Source organism: Primulina tabacum, chromosome 14 (assembly GCF_025594145.1).
Source record: "Primulina tabacum isolate GXHZ01 chromosome 14, ASM2559414v2, whole genome shotgun sequence".
Taxonomy (NCBI): Eukaryota; Viridiplantae; Streptophyta; class Magnoliopsida; order Lamiales; family Gesneriaceae; genus Primulina; species Primulina tabacum.
The window spans coordinates 35,531,717-35,546,086 of NC_134563.1; the positions used below are offsets into that span (position 1 = coordinate 35,531,717).

Consider the following 14,370-nt stretch of genomic DNA (forward strand, 5'->3'; position numbering starts at 1 on the left):
CCACGCGACCTGACAATTTTTCCAAGCCAGATCTATGCAATCAAGGCTTCTTATTATGCAGAAAAATCGTGTTTTTGGTCATGCATTTGAAGGAAACGAACGATGTCAATTGCACTGAGTTTTCGTAAGTATCGCACGTCCATATATTTGCATCATGCGTTGACAAGAGTTGGTGAAGCATTCGAGTGCAATAATGTCATCCATCCGCAGGTACTCGTCCAATTGGTCGGCGAGACCTCCATAAGACAATTGACGGATAAAGGTATGCATTTCTGTTGAGGCAATAAGCCTTTTCTTATCGTTGTATCTTTCCTCCATTTAAAATGTTCATCGAAATGATTTTTCAAATTAATGACTATATGGAAAACAACTATTTCTCGTTTGAATCATAGTTGGAACATATATATTTGATATAATGATATATATATATATATATATTATTTTAACGTCAACGTTCAAACTAAAAATTATCACAACGTTCAGAGAATTCACAATTCATCATAATCTGCAAATATTTATGCCGGCTATATATTAATATTAAATAATAATTTTTTTTTAAAAAAAAAAGGTTGCACAAGTGGTGGAGACATGGAGTGCTGTAATGTGAGGTTCACGGTACAGTAGGTCATCTATTTTTTTTATTTAAAAAAAAAATAATCATCATGTTACAATTTTGTAAATGGATACAATTTGAACACACCTCCCAATGCTCTAAAACGATGCATATTGACGTGACAACGCAACATCTACCAGTCGTGGGGTTTACTCGACCCTATCCTTGCTGGCAGTGTCCACAAGGATCGATCCAACGGCTTTTGCCGACATATATTAGGCATGCTTTAACTTGGGTTCTTGTTTTTTTTTAAAAAAAAAAACAAAAACAAAATTTTGTAGAAGAAATTTTGTGAACACGAGTTCTAGTTCAAACCTTAAAATTTCGACATCGGATGTATTATAAACCATTACATGCTTTAATATTTTCAATAAATTTAGGGGAAAAATATTCATAGCATATCATCAAAATTTCCACTCCCTCAATTCAGTAAAACTGACCTCTCATAGATTCTTTATATATAACTACATGATGTTACTTTTCAAAAAACAAAGGAAAAAATTGTAATATTTGTCCCAATCGTCACCTCTTCGCGTAAGATTTTGGTTGTTATATCGTAAAGTTTGGTCTCAGTTATCTTTCAATTTTCAATAATTTTAATCTATTTTTTTCCGGAATGCTAATGGTGTTACTACAGGTGTGAGTCCACATTGACAAGTAAAATTTGACGACATAGATGTTCATAATCACAAATATTCAAATATATATAATAACAAGATTATAGTTTTTTTTAAAAAATGCACATGTTTATTTGTGCAAATACCACGTTAAAACATACTTAGAAATTAATCTATCTTTCCCGTTTTGGTCATCTGATAACAAGTCTTAATCTTAATTAATTGTGTAATATTTTGGTATTATCAGGCTATTTAAAGTCAAAACAAATAAATTTTGAGTAGCAAAGTGAACCGACTTACAATTTTGGATAGCCGCATTTATAACTTGCCGTCTAGGATGAAAATTGAAAATGATGGTGATTTATTTATTTTCATGTCAATATTATTATTTTTATTATTATTATTATTATTATTATTATTATTATTATTTTTATTATTTTTATTATTATTTTATAAAATTAGGAATTAAATATTTTCTGAAAGGGATATAGCCTATAGGTCACTGAAACGACGTCGCTCGCGCATACTTTTCAGAATTAAGCCCGACAAATTTGACGAGCCAATGCAGCGTGGAATTGAATTTCTCTGAGAATGACAGTCTCCCAAGTTGAAAATTTTAAAATCAATTTTCAAATATTTTATTGAATTTTGTTTAATCCAACTATAGTTTCACACTAAATTAATATAAATGTCAAATATTAATACGTTACGATAAGACGTTGAAATATATTTGTATTTATCAGTGTTAGAAAATTCACATGCATTTAGTTGTCGAAGAATAATATTGATCACATGTCAATATATACATAATAAAATATACCTTTTAGGTGACCGATACCTTAGATTCAGCCTTTCACTTGTTGGTAATTGGGTGAACTCGTCGGTAAGGCCAATGCTGTTCAGTTGCCGATATCGAGTAATTCGGGAGATCTTCCTCGATCGGTTAATATGGGTGAAACCAAGACCGTAAATTTATATATTGGACGTAGATGCAGGGTTTAACGATGGGAAGTAAAGATATTCAGTTGGGGCTATAATTCGCGATCATTCCGGCAGTATTATTGGTGCTATGGCTGCTCAGCTTGGTTCTGTATTGTGGTAAATTTATGACAATATTGAAAGGTTTGTGGTTGTTCAAGGAACGTAGCGGTCCAAACATTGAAGAAACCAGATGAGTTATTTAATTTGGGATTGAAGATACTCTTGTTGTAAGGATTAATAATCTGTAATTATACAATAGTTTTGATTCATAGATTCATTCAGTCTGAATGCTACATAGAAGAATATAAACCAGATGATGGAACGAAAAGATACTTACATCGAGTACATTGATACCCCTATAAGAGCCCGGGTCATGGATGACCCGGGATGCTAAATGGATAGCCCAAATCTGGGTCAATCTGCAAGAAAGATTCTTCAGAAGCCGGGTAGGGAAACGTCCGGGACATTCTCAGGTCGGGCTCTCATGTAAGTGCCCGAGAACTTTCACCCGGTCTACCTCGAAAATTGCAACACACTCGAGTGTATGGATATGTCAATCTTATCTGTCAGAACAACATGTCTTTGGCATGTCGTATGTCATCAGGGAGTATGGACAGCCGACTTGACATATTTAGTAGGTAGGCACTGAAACAATGTACCTACCACATTTTCTCCTATAAATGACAGATATATTTCTCATTTAATGATTCTGAAATCTTTGAACTCTCAAGCACACATATATTCTCACATTTATAGCTTGTATTCTTTGTCTTCAACCTGTTGACTTTAGCATCGGAGTGGCCACGCTGGACACTCATCCGGTGCCCATTCACGAATTCCTTTCATTGTTTGCAGGTCACGATCGAAGTCATCTAATTTGCTCATTTTCCTGAACAATATTATCGATTTGATATAGTGGTGCGTTCGATCCGACTCATCCATTTCATCATAATCACATCATACATCATCAGTGGGAACTTAGCTTTTTGGAATTAGTTTTTACGTGGATTGACCGTGCACAAAATAATAGTCCTTCAAACATATGATACATCTTGGATGTGACAATTATATAATATTTTTTTATTGACAGGCAAAATATTAATGAACTCATGAAAATAGAATGGATATAGTGAGGTTCAAAATGATCATGGATGTATTCACACATTCTATTAATATTTTACAAATTCAAAATTTGATTTGTAATTAAGATATAATATTAAGAGATCGACCGATGAGTAATATGTACATACTATATAAATTTTGAGACCCTATACTAACTACTAGTCTTGGTCGATAATATGACACCAAGTTGTTTTTTTTTAAAAAAAAAAACATAATTGCTATAAAATCATAATTTCTTAAAAAAAATCGTGACAAAGTACAAATTCAAAAATTATTATCGAATAAAAAACCAACTCAAGCATTCATATAAAAAGGTTATTACATAGATAATTATATTTTATATTAAAATTGAATGAAGGTGGATGCATTCACGTGCTAAGATTTCACTAAAGCACTCAATACATACGTACAATAATAAAAAGAATGGATACCATATCCCGAAAATACTCGACACGATTAAAACATTAAAATCAATTTAATAAATACAAACAATACTGTATAAAAAGAATATCCAAAAAAAACTTTTACGGTTTAATCTTTTCATTGATCTCACTAGTCCAAAAAAAAAATTTATTAATATCTGATGTGATTGAGTGAAAATAGATGTGAGATGCGCGGACAATTTCATCGAGTCGGGTTGTGAAAATGATAAGGAATGAGAGCCTAGTGAGATGTATCCAAACCAGAGGCTTCTTCTTCCTAGTAAAACCAATAGTGACTTGTAAACACGAAGATAACAACGTGAATGGGTACCGGAGAGATATCCGGCGTGGCCATTCCGATGCTAAAATCAGCAGATGGGTGAGGAAAGAGCTATGTAGCAAAGAGAAAAATATGTAGAAATGGTGTGGGAAAGATATATAAGTGAATGGATGTTTAAAGTTTGAGCAAATCTGGTATTTATAGTAAGCAAGTCAATGATGACCTTGTTTCAGTGTCCACTTACTAATAATGACAATATAGTTGCCCATGTCCTACTTTCTGACAACTTCTCTGACACGTCAAATTTATGTGATCCTGACAGTAAAGATTACTTAAATAAAGTATTTCATACTTGTGCACTCGAGTTAGTGCTACTATCGAGGTAGCTCGGATAGAAAGCCATCACAGGGAGCTTGTCTGGAAGTTCGAGCTCCTAGTAGCTAGGGGTATTTGCCCGGTTGCTAGTAGCTCGGAGAGATGATGTCTCGGGTATATATTTGCCCGTCTGTCAAATTGGCTCAAAACTTATCATAACATGATCTATGACCCAAGATTATCTGATACCCATGACACTGGCCTTCCCGAGGGTATCAATATCAATCACTTAAAGATTACATTTGGATCCATGTTTGGAAATGATTGAGAATTTGAAAGTTGAAAAAAAAATCTTATGATATTGTCTCATAAGTCAATGTTGTGAGATGTACCTCATATTCGATTCGACTCATGAAAATATATTACTTTTTATTCTAAAAATATTACTTACACTTCAAATATGAATCGGGTCGACCGTCTCATAGATATAAATCCGTGAGACCACATATTCTTGAAGATAAAATTTGAAATGATATCATACTAAAATAGATTTGAAATCTGTTACAATTTTTGGAAAAAAAAAACAAAAAAAACCAGTGGTGATTTAAAATATATTGTTAAGTTTTTTTTTTACCTAAACAAGAAAAAAATTATATTTTTATTATAGATTTGAAATCTTTAATTTTAAACCCTTGAATCCAAATACAACTAAAAATATAAATTGATAGAGTTAACTTTTCATTTACCAACATCTACAAATTTGCCAAGTAAAGCCTATTTGGCTGAAATTATAATCATTTGACAGGTTTGATAAATATGTTTTAAAAGAATTTGAAAAACTATTTTAAAAATTGGATCATACTTATAGTCTAAGAAACATTTATTACATAAATAAATAAATATGATCAATTGATTACATAATTTTCAATAAAAAAAATAATGATTTTTAGACGTGAGAGTTTTTCTCCATACTATTTAAATGACGTAATCTTTTTCTTTCACGCTTCGCTATAACAAACTTTCGATTGTACGTCGCATGGTCGTCTTATTCTATCACTTGATATCAAGTCAGTATCACCACTAACATGATCTCTATAAATGCCAGCCACAAAAGCAATTTATATAATCAGCCAATCGCCGATGATTTATCGTGCATTTGACTCTAAAATTTTAAGTTCGTGGGTAAATTTTTTTGGGACCAAATAATGATATTATTTTTCGATTAAAAATAAATAAAGAGACAGGTAGACTGTAAATGATGTAACTGCCAGCAGCCCCACAATCAATTTATGAACATATTCCTACACGTGACGTTTTTGAATTCAACAGTCTCTCTTTTGAACCCACGTGTTCCATTCATTTTCGACCCTTTCTTTCTACATATTCTTCCTCCATTAAAACAGCTTCAGAAATCAAAGCATCACCATATTCGAGATAATTGATGATGAAAATTCTTCACAAGAACTCTCCCTTTATCTTCCTCCCCATTTTTCTCGTCTTCTTGAATTTCATGATCACGAGAACCTCCACAAATCCCCCTGATCATCGAGCTTTTTCCTACTTCAAATCCACACTCGAGAATTTGAAACAAGCCCGCTTTCAAATCCGACAACAAGTCCTCTTCATCGGAGCAGAGTTCTTCGTTCCCAGATTTCGACTCCGGATGCAGCGTCTGGACTGCTGCTTGTTCTGAAGAAATCCTGAGGATTTCCAAGCAACCAGAAAACGTGGAATGGATCAAATCCGTGCGGAGGGAGATTCACGAGAACCCGGAGCTGGCTTTCGAAGAGCACGAAACGGGTCGGGTCATTCGCCGGGAGCTAGACGGGCTTGACATAAGTTACCGTTTCCCGTTAGCTCAAACCGGGATCAGGGCCATGGTTGGTACCGGAAACCCGCCTTTCGTGGGTCTCAGGGCAGATATGGATGCGTTACCCATTCAGGTTTCACAATTTCCTTCTTTTATCCCTCCACTACTCTATATTTATTATTTAATAATTATGACTCAAATTCTTTTTAATTACATTTAGTTTACTAATAAAATCAATATTTCTTTGCCTAGTGCTTAAACGTGATTGGAAATTACAGATTTACTTTAATCACAAAAATTTTTGTGATACCGTACACAACTCAATTTTATAAGAAGTATTTTTTATTTAAATTATTATTTTTTATATAAAATATTATTTACTCGTCTTGTAAATAAATATTTGTGATATATCTCTAAATATGACTGCAATTATTTAATTTATGGTGCTTAAACTTACCCGTACTGTTTGTACATTACACGAAGTTGGTGTGGCATCGTACTTAACTACGTACATTTCATTTTCTCTGAATATATAATATAATTAACTAATCTCGACAATTAAATATCGAACTATTCATTGTTTCGTTTTTAAAAAATTTTTAGTTTTTTCCGAGTGCGAAGACCGTCGGTTGAAGTAATAGTTTTTTAGGAGCCAGATTTCATTAATGTCCGCAGAACTGTGTTCTAATATCATGTTACATGCGAGGTTTGCGTCTCACAAAATTCACCCGTTTTTAACCGTATGGAAGAATTTGGATCAAATAAATATTGGGTGGGTTGTGTGTTCACAGGAAGCTATTGAATGGGAGCACAAAAGCAAAAACGAGGGGAAGATGCATGCTTGTGGGCACGACGCTCATGTCGCGATGCTGCTTGGCGCGGCTAAGATCTTAAAGGAACGAGAAAAACACTTGAAGGTTCGCCATCACTTCATTATTATATATGCATATTCGTTCAGATAATACGTTTGTTGAGCCTTGGATAGCAGCATTACACTAATACCATGTATTTCCAAGAATGCATCAAATTTGGGGTTAGTTCGACTTATAAAAAATACACATATAGGCCCTTTACAGCCACCAGGTTTTTGAAAATCATTTGGGGATCATTAACTGATTAAATTTGAAAAAGATAAATTGGGTTACTGTATTTTTTTGAGGTTTCCAAGCTGGCGATTTTCATGGACCCCATGGATTCAATTATGAGCTTCGTAGGAGCCACCTCTGATACACGATCTTGATTTGTCAAGCCGGCCAAAAATATTGTGAAGTGGATAGAGATGAATACACGATGCATTAATAAATCTTTCATTTTCTGGCTGAAAAATCTCACGTGGAAACGATGCATGAATCAATATTCATTCTCTGGCTGAAAAATATCACATAAATTGACCCTGTCTTTCGAATCTCCTCCACCCACACGGCACACCCTACCACGTGACCTGATTTTAACCTATGAAAGGTCGTCATCCGTGGTGGAAATGAATGCTTCGATGGGGAAAAGAATAGGCCATAGGTGTAAATTTGATGTGCTAAATATCCTAGAAGGTAGAAATAATAGATTATAACCTCAGTGAAATTTTAAAGCATGAGAGGGGATGAAACAGGAAGCTCGTTAGTCGTTAGATACGACTCAAGCAATTGGATCAAGAGCATACGTGTGATAAAAAATGAGCTACAAACTACATGCAACACATTGTTTCCTAATATCAAACTAATATGTAACTTTTCTTGTAATAGGGGACTGTGATACTGATCTTTCAGCCAGCAGAGGAAGCCGGGAATGGGGCAAAAAGAATGATCGAAGCGGGTGCTATTGAAGGTGTTGAGGCTATATTTGCAATGCACGTATCTCATCTACTCCCGACAGGGGTACTCGGGTCAAGATTAGGTCCTTTACTTGCGGGTTGTGGCTTCTTCAAGGCTGTTGTTACTATTGAACCCGGCTTATCCTGGAATGCACAAAGCTCGGTAAACCCAATCTTGGCTGCTTCCGCTGCGGTGAACAGTTTACAGATCATTGTATCACGAGAGTCCAGCCCATTGGACTCGCAGGTTTGTGCCTAACTAGCTTAAGCTCAACAAGATCATTTTTTCGACATCAAGAACAGTATCTTATCGACTTAGGTTTTTTTCCTTTCCCAGGTCATCTCGGTAACTTACTTCAAAAGCGGAGATGATCTTGGTGTAATGCCAGATAGAGTTGAATTCGGTGGCACCTTAAGGGCTTTCTCCAAAGCAAGTTTTGACCACCTTCTCCAAAGGATAGAACAGGTTACTATTCATTTTACCATTTAAATAATTATACCCCAACGCAAGTCCTATACGGCTATACATGATGAACCAACAAGTTTTAACTCTGCAATTTTGAATATCTCCTAACAGGTGATTGTATCCCAAGTTCAAGTTTTCAGATGCTCAGCAGCCGTGGACTTCTTCAAGAACACGGACACAATTTACCCGCCTATGGTGAACGATAACTGTACTTATCGACACTTTGAGAAAGTGGCCGTTGATTTAGTGGGGCCCACAAACTTCGAGGTCATCCAACCTTTGATGGGATCTGAAGACTTTGCATTCTACTCTGAGGTGATCCCTGCAACCTTCTACTTCATTGGAATAGGTAACAAAACCTTAGGCAACGTTCACGCGGCCCACTCCCCACATTTCACGATTGACGAAGACGCCCTTCCGATTGGCGCAGCCACTCATGCTGCCATTGCCGAGAGATTTTTACATGATAACCCGTTGGATATTTATAATTAAGCTGTTCAGTTAGGAAAAGTTAGATGTTCAAATGGTTAGTTAAATCCATCCCACTTCTTAAAAGAAGCATGGTAGGAAAAGCATTAGCTTGCTCTGAAATTGTATGAGAATAGAAGGGTATACGTTAGAGATTTGATTTATTCATTCGTTTCTTTTACATGTAATTCATATTAGACAGAGCAAGTGGTCATTTTCGAGATATAGATTACATTTCTCTCAGAATATTGACTTATTCTCATTTATTAGTCGACTTTCGACGCCGTTGATGAAAAATAAGCTATTCAACTAATCATAATTCCTGATACCCCTGAGCGGAGATGGGTCCGGCCCACTCTCGGTAGCCCAGAAAATTAGGGGCCTAGCATTCAGAAAGTCCTGCGAGGTTATCTTCATGATACAGCCTCGACAAGAGGTCCTCTCAAACGTGCGAAGTTGGTAGTAGAGCATGCTGGAAGGTCATCTCGGTCGACCTCCCAGACGCCCGTAATTGTGACACAAAAATTGGTGGCCGACCTCCCATGCCGACCTCACAACATGTCCTGAGCCGACCTCCCAGATGATGGTATCTCGCCGATAAGAAAGGTTTTGGCCGAACTCCCGAGCCGACCTCCACAGGATCCAGATTGTAGACGGGCTCCGGCCCGGGGGAGGGCCTACCTAGATGTTAATGGATAGCCCACATAAATTCAGCCCAAAAAGGTAAAGTCCATGAAGGTTTAATCTAATTCCATTCGAGATTCTGAGAATCTAGACCTATCAAATCATGACTTTATTATTCTCCTATAAATATCAGGTATCATTCATTATTTATAAGAGATTTGAAATAATGACTTGTATTCTCATTGAATAATGGTGAAGAATATATACATGTACAAGAGATTGGGTTGTGGACCAAATCTCAATCAAATCAATTAAATATTCTAACTATTACTAATTACCTAATCTATGAGATATGATAATAGTATAGGCATATACAAATCATAAATAGAAGATACACGAGATAATTAAACATAAGTAATAAAATAATTCCTCTAATATGCTCCCTCAAGATGGAGCTCGGGCAGAGAGTCCAATCTTTACCTTTAAAAGTTGAAAGTGAGTGCGGGGAAGAGGCTTGGTCAGAACATCGGCTAGTTGATCTTCTGAGGACACATGAGAGACACGTAAAACTCCACTTTGTACTTGGTCTCGGGTAAAGTGATAATCTATTGCAACATGCTTCATTCGAGAGTGGAAGACAGGATTGGAGCAAAGATGGGTTGCACCAACATTGTCACAGTAGATAACTGGAGCAACAGGAAGACAGATGCCAAGCTCAGTTAGAAGAGAACAAATCCATCGTAGCTCAGCAGCTGTAGAGGCAACTGAACGATATTCGGTTTCAGTGGAGGAGCGGGCAACTGTACGTTGTTTCTTGGAGGACCACGATATGGGATTGCGACCAAGATAAACAATGTAAGCACTGGTGGAGGTATAGTCATCCTTATTACCGGCCCAGTCAGCATCGGAGAAGGCATGAAGAGAGAGAGAGATGTGTCACGATGCAAAGCAATACCAAGATCAGTTGTACCAGAAAGATAGCAAAGTAAGCGTTTGACTGCTGTCCAATGATCAGTAGTTGGTCGGTGCATGAACTGAGACAACTTATTGACAGCATACGCAATATCAAGGCGAGTGAGGCATAAGTATTGGAGACTGCCAACAATTGTTCTATATTCAGAAGGATCTGATAAAGCGGTGCCGGAAAGAGCTGTAAGTGTTGGCTCAGTGGCAATGGGAGTGGTGATGGATTTGGCTCCTATCATATTTGCGCGAGTGAGAAGGTCGATGATATATTTTCGCTGAGAGAGAAGTAAACCAGTGGAAGTAGAGACAACTTCAACACCAAGAAAGTAAGTTAAAGCACCAAGATCTTTGATGTAGAATCTTTTGCCGAGAAGATCAATAAACTGTTGAACTATAGTAGCATTGCATCCTGTAATAATTATGTCATCAACATACACAAGTAGATAGAGTAGAATGCCGTTGGTGTTGAAGACAAATAGTGATGTGTCCGCATGAGAGTTTGTAAACCCAGAGGCTAGAAGAAAGTGTCGTAGCTCATTGTACCGGGCCCGAGGTGCTTGTTTGAGACCATAGATAGCCTTGCGTAACTTGCATACATGTGTGGGATTGTCACGATCAATAAAGCCTGGTGGTTGTGACATGAAAACATCTTCAGAGAGATTACCCTGAAGGAAGGCGTTGTTGACATCAAGTTGAAGAAGAGACCACCCTTGACTAACAGCAAGACTAAGGACCAAGCGAACAGTGGTTGGTTTAATAACTGGACTAAATGTGTCATAATAATCAACACCAGGACTGTTGATGAAACCCTTTAGCAACAAGTCGTGCTTTGTACCTGTCAACCGAGCCATTAGGTAAACGTTTAATTCTGAAAATCCATTTGCAACCGACAATGTTTTGCGTTGATGCAGGGGGAACAAGTTCCCATGTTCCATTCCGCACAAGAGCATCATACTCCTCAGACATAGCATGACGCCATTTATGATCTTTAAGGGCTTGGGTTAATGTGTGCGGCTCAAGTTGATAGTTTGAGGGGAAAGTGGCGATAATATTAAGTTTTTGGAAGGGTTTATGGATTTGATTTTTAGCACGAGTGGTCATGGTATGGGTGTTGGTGATTGGGCTTGGAGTAGGAAAGTCGAGTGGCAATGGTAAGGAAGTAGATGAGAGATTAGTTGGGTCAGTGTGTGTGGAATTTTCGTGGCAATCAGGTGGTGTGGCTTGGTCTGTCAAAATGTGGCTCAGCATAGTGTCGGAGGATGTGAGATGGTCGACTAGAGGTTGGGTGTGGGATGTATCCGAGCTTGGTGGCAAAGCTATGGAGGACGTATTGAGTGGCGCAACCGTATTGGGAAGAAGTGATGCTGACGGAAACCAATTTGTGAGTGTTTGTACATTTGTACGACTAAGATGACTTTGGATGGATTTGAATGGAAAAACAGATTCCACAAATTTGACATGACGAGATGTGTAGATTTTGGAGGTGGAAGGATCAAGACAAAGATACGAACTTTGGGTGAGAGAGTACCCAACAAACACACAAGGGATGGAGCGAGATTCAAGTTTATGATGAGAATAGGGACGAAGCCATGGATAGCATAAGCATTCAAATATACGTAGTTTCGTGTAGTTTGGGGGATAACGAAAAATGGATTGATAAGGAGAGAAAAGGGAGAGTTTGGGTGTAGGCATGCGATTAATGAGATACACAGCGGTGGAAAAGGCGTAGTTCCAATATATGAGGGGAAGGGAGGCGTGAGTAAGTAGAGAAAGGCCAGTTTCAACTATATGTCGATGTCGGCGTTCAAAAAAACCGTTGTGTTCAGGTGTATGTGGGGGGGAGTGAGATGAGAAATTCCATGAATGGATAAGAATTGATTTAATGCTTGATATTCTCCACCATTGTCAGAGTAGAGAGTGACAATGGAGTGTTTGAAATTATTTTGTACTAGTGCTTTGAAACGAATAAAGGCATCACATACATGAGATTTCTTCTTTAAGGGATAATACCAAACATAACGTGTAAAATGGTCAACAAAAATAACATAATACTTAAAGTCATCCACAGAATAAACGGGGGAGGTCCAAACATCTGAAAATATGATTTGTAAAGGGTGAGAAGAAGTAAGTGTAGATGTAGAAAAAAGAAGCTTATGACTTTTATTACTTAAACATGCATTACAATGAGATTTTTGTGACATAGAGTGAGGTAAGGAAAATTCTGACATAATATGTTGTAGAATGGATGATGATGGATGACCTAATCTAGAGTGCCATGCAGAGGAAGTGGTCTTGACGCTGGAAAAGGCAACAAGTGGAGAAGATAGCGTTGGAGAGGAGGTTGGCCACTCATAGACGCCATCTTTAGTGTTTCCCATCAATAGGATTGCCCCTGTGCTTAGATCCTTAACATGAAAAACAGAGGGTAAGAACTCAATAGAAACATTATTGGTATTGCAAAATTGATAGATAGAAATAAGGTTCTTTTTCATGTTTGGCACACATAGAATATTATGTAAATTAAAAGTGCGAGCATGAGTAGGAAGAGTGGTGGAACCAGTGTGGGTAATGTTAAGACCCGAGCAGTCACCGATCATAACGTCGTCAGACCCTACATAAGGAGTGTGAATTGAAAGATTATTCAAATCTGTGGTGACATGGTGCGACACCCCACTATCAAGTAGCCATGTGGGGGGGTGTCGGTGGTCTCGAGAGATGCAAAATGTGCACGTGGTTGCCATGGAGAAGCATGACGTGGAGCCGGTGGTTGTGGTGACAATGGAGCAAAAGGAGATTGAGTGTTGACAAGTCGATAAAGGGAGCAACGTTTGGCAGTGTGTCCTTGAGCACCACATCCTTGGCAATATCCAAGATATGGACGTGGTGAATGACGGTCGTTACGCGGAGCATTTGACTGTTGTCCTTGATTATGAAGAGCGGGTGTGGAAGGACGCCAAGGTCGATTGTTGCGTTGATTGGCAGGGTTTGCGGTAGCCGGAAAGAATGATGGCAGTGTGTTGGATTGTTGGAGAGACGCCTCCTTGTTGATAAGTTTTTCATGGATTTCATCAAAGGAGATAAGCGTGTCACGGGCATTAACCGCATCGACAATACCTTTGTATTCTTCACCAAGGCCATCAAGGATTTTATCAATGAGATCTTCTTCATCAACGGGTTTACCAAAGAGAGCAAGTTCATCAGCCATGTTCTTAATAAATTGCATATAGTCAGAGATCGTTTTGGAACCTTTGACACAATTCTTTAATTGGTCCTTAATCTGTTTGATGTGACCACGACTTGGTTTCGCATAAGTATTAGCCAAGGTGGCCCACGCCTCCTGAGCGGTGTTGCAGCGGGCAAGAAGAGGTTGAATGGGTAGAGAGACTGCACCAAGGAGTGCACTGAAAAGAAGACGATCCTGGCGTTTCCATGATGTGTATGTTGGATTTGGAGCCGACTGACCACTCACGGTGATAGTTGGTGTAGGACTGGGATGAGAACCATCTAGAAAGCCAAAAAGATCATATCCTTCTAAAAGGCTTTTGATTTGGAGGCTCCACGTGATGTAGCTGCTGGTGGTCAATTTTGTGATGTTTGTAATATTGATGGTAACAAGAGGGATATTTGGGTCTTGGGTATTTTGAATAGTGGTATTGGAGGTTGCAGAGGTTTCATCAGAAGCCATTATAGTTAAGCAAAGAAGAGAATATTACGTGAAGGGAAAAGGAAAATGGAAGAGAAAATTGGCCAGAAACGTGATGCTCTGATACCATAAAGAGATTTGAAATAATGACTCTTATTCTCATTGAATACTGGTGAAGAATATATACACGTACAAGAGATTGGGTTGTGGACCAAATCTCATTCAAATCAATTAAA

The 14,370-nt window shown here is 37.7% G+C and overlaps 1 non-coding gene and 1 pseudogene across 1 annotated transcript; one reads left to right on the top strand and one right to left on the bottom strand.

Annotated features, from left to right (window-relative positions):
• Positions 1-5,642: 5,642 nt before the first annotated feature.
• Positions 5,643-9,163, top strand: LOC142525154 (IAA-amino acid hydrolase ILR1-like 6; annotated as a pseudogene).
• A 4,370-nt stretch (positions 9,164-13,533) lies between these two features.
• On the bottom strand, positions 13,534-13,666 carry LOC142525729 (small nucleolar RNA Z247). Its single transcript, XR_012815180.1, has one exon. It is a non-coding gene; the product is annotated as a small nucleolar RNA Z247 (small nucleolar RNA).
• Between the last annotated feature and the right edge of the window lie 704 nt (positions 13,667-14,370).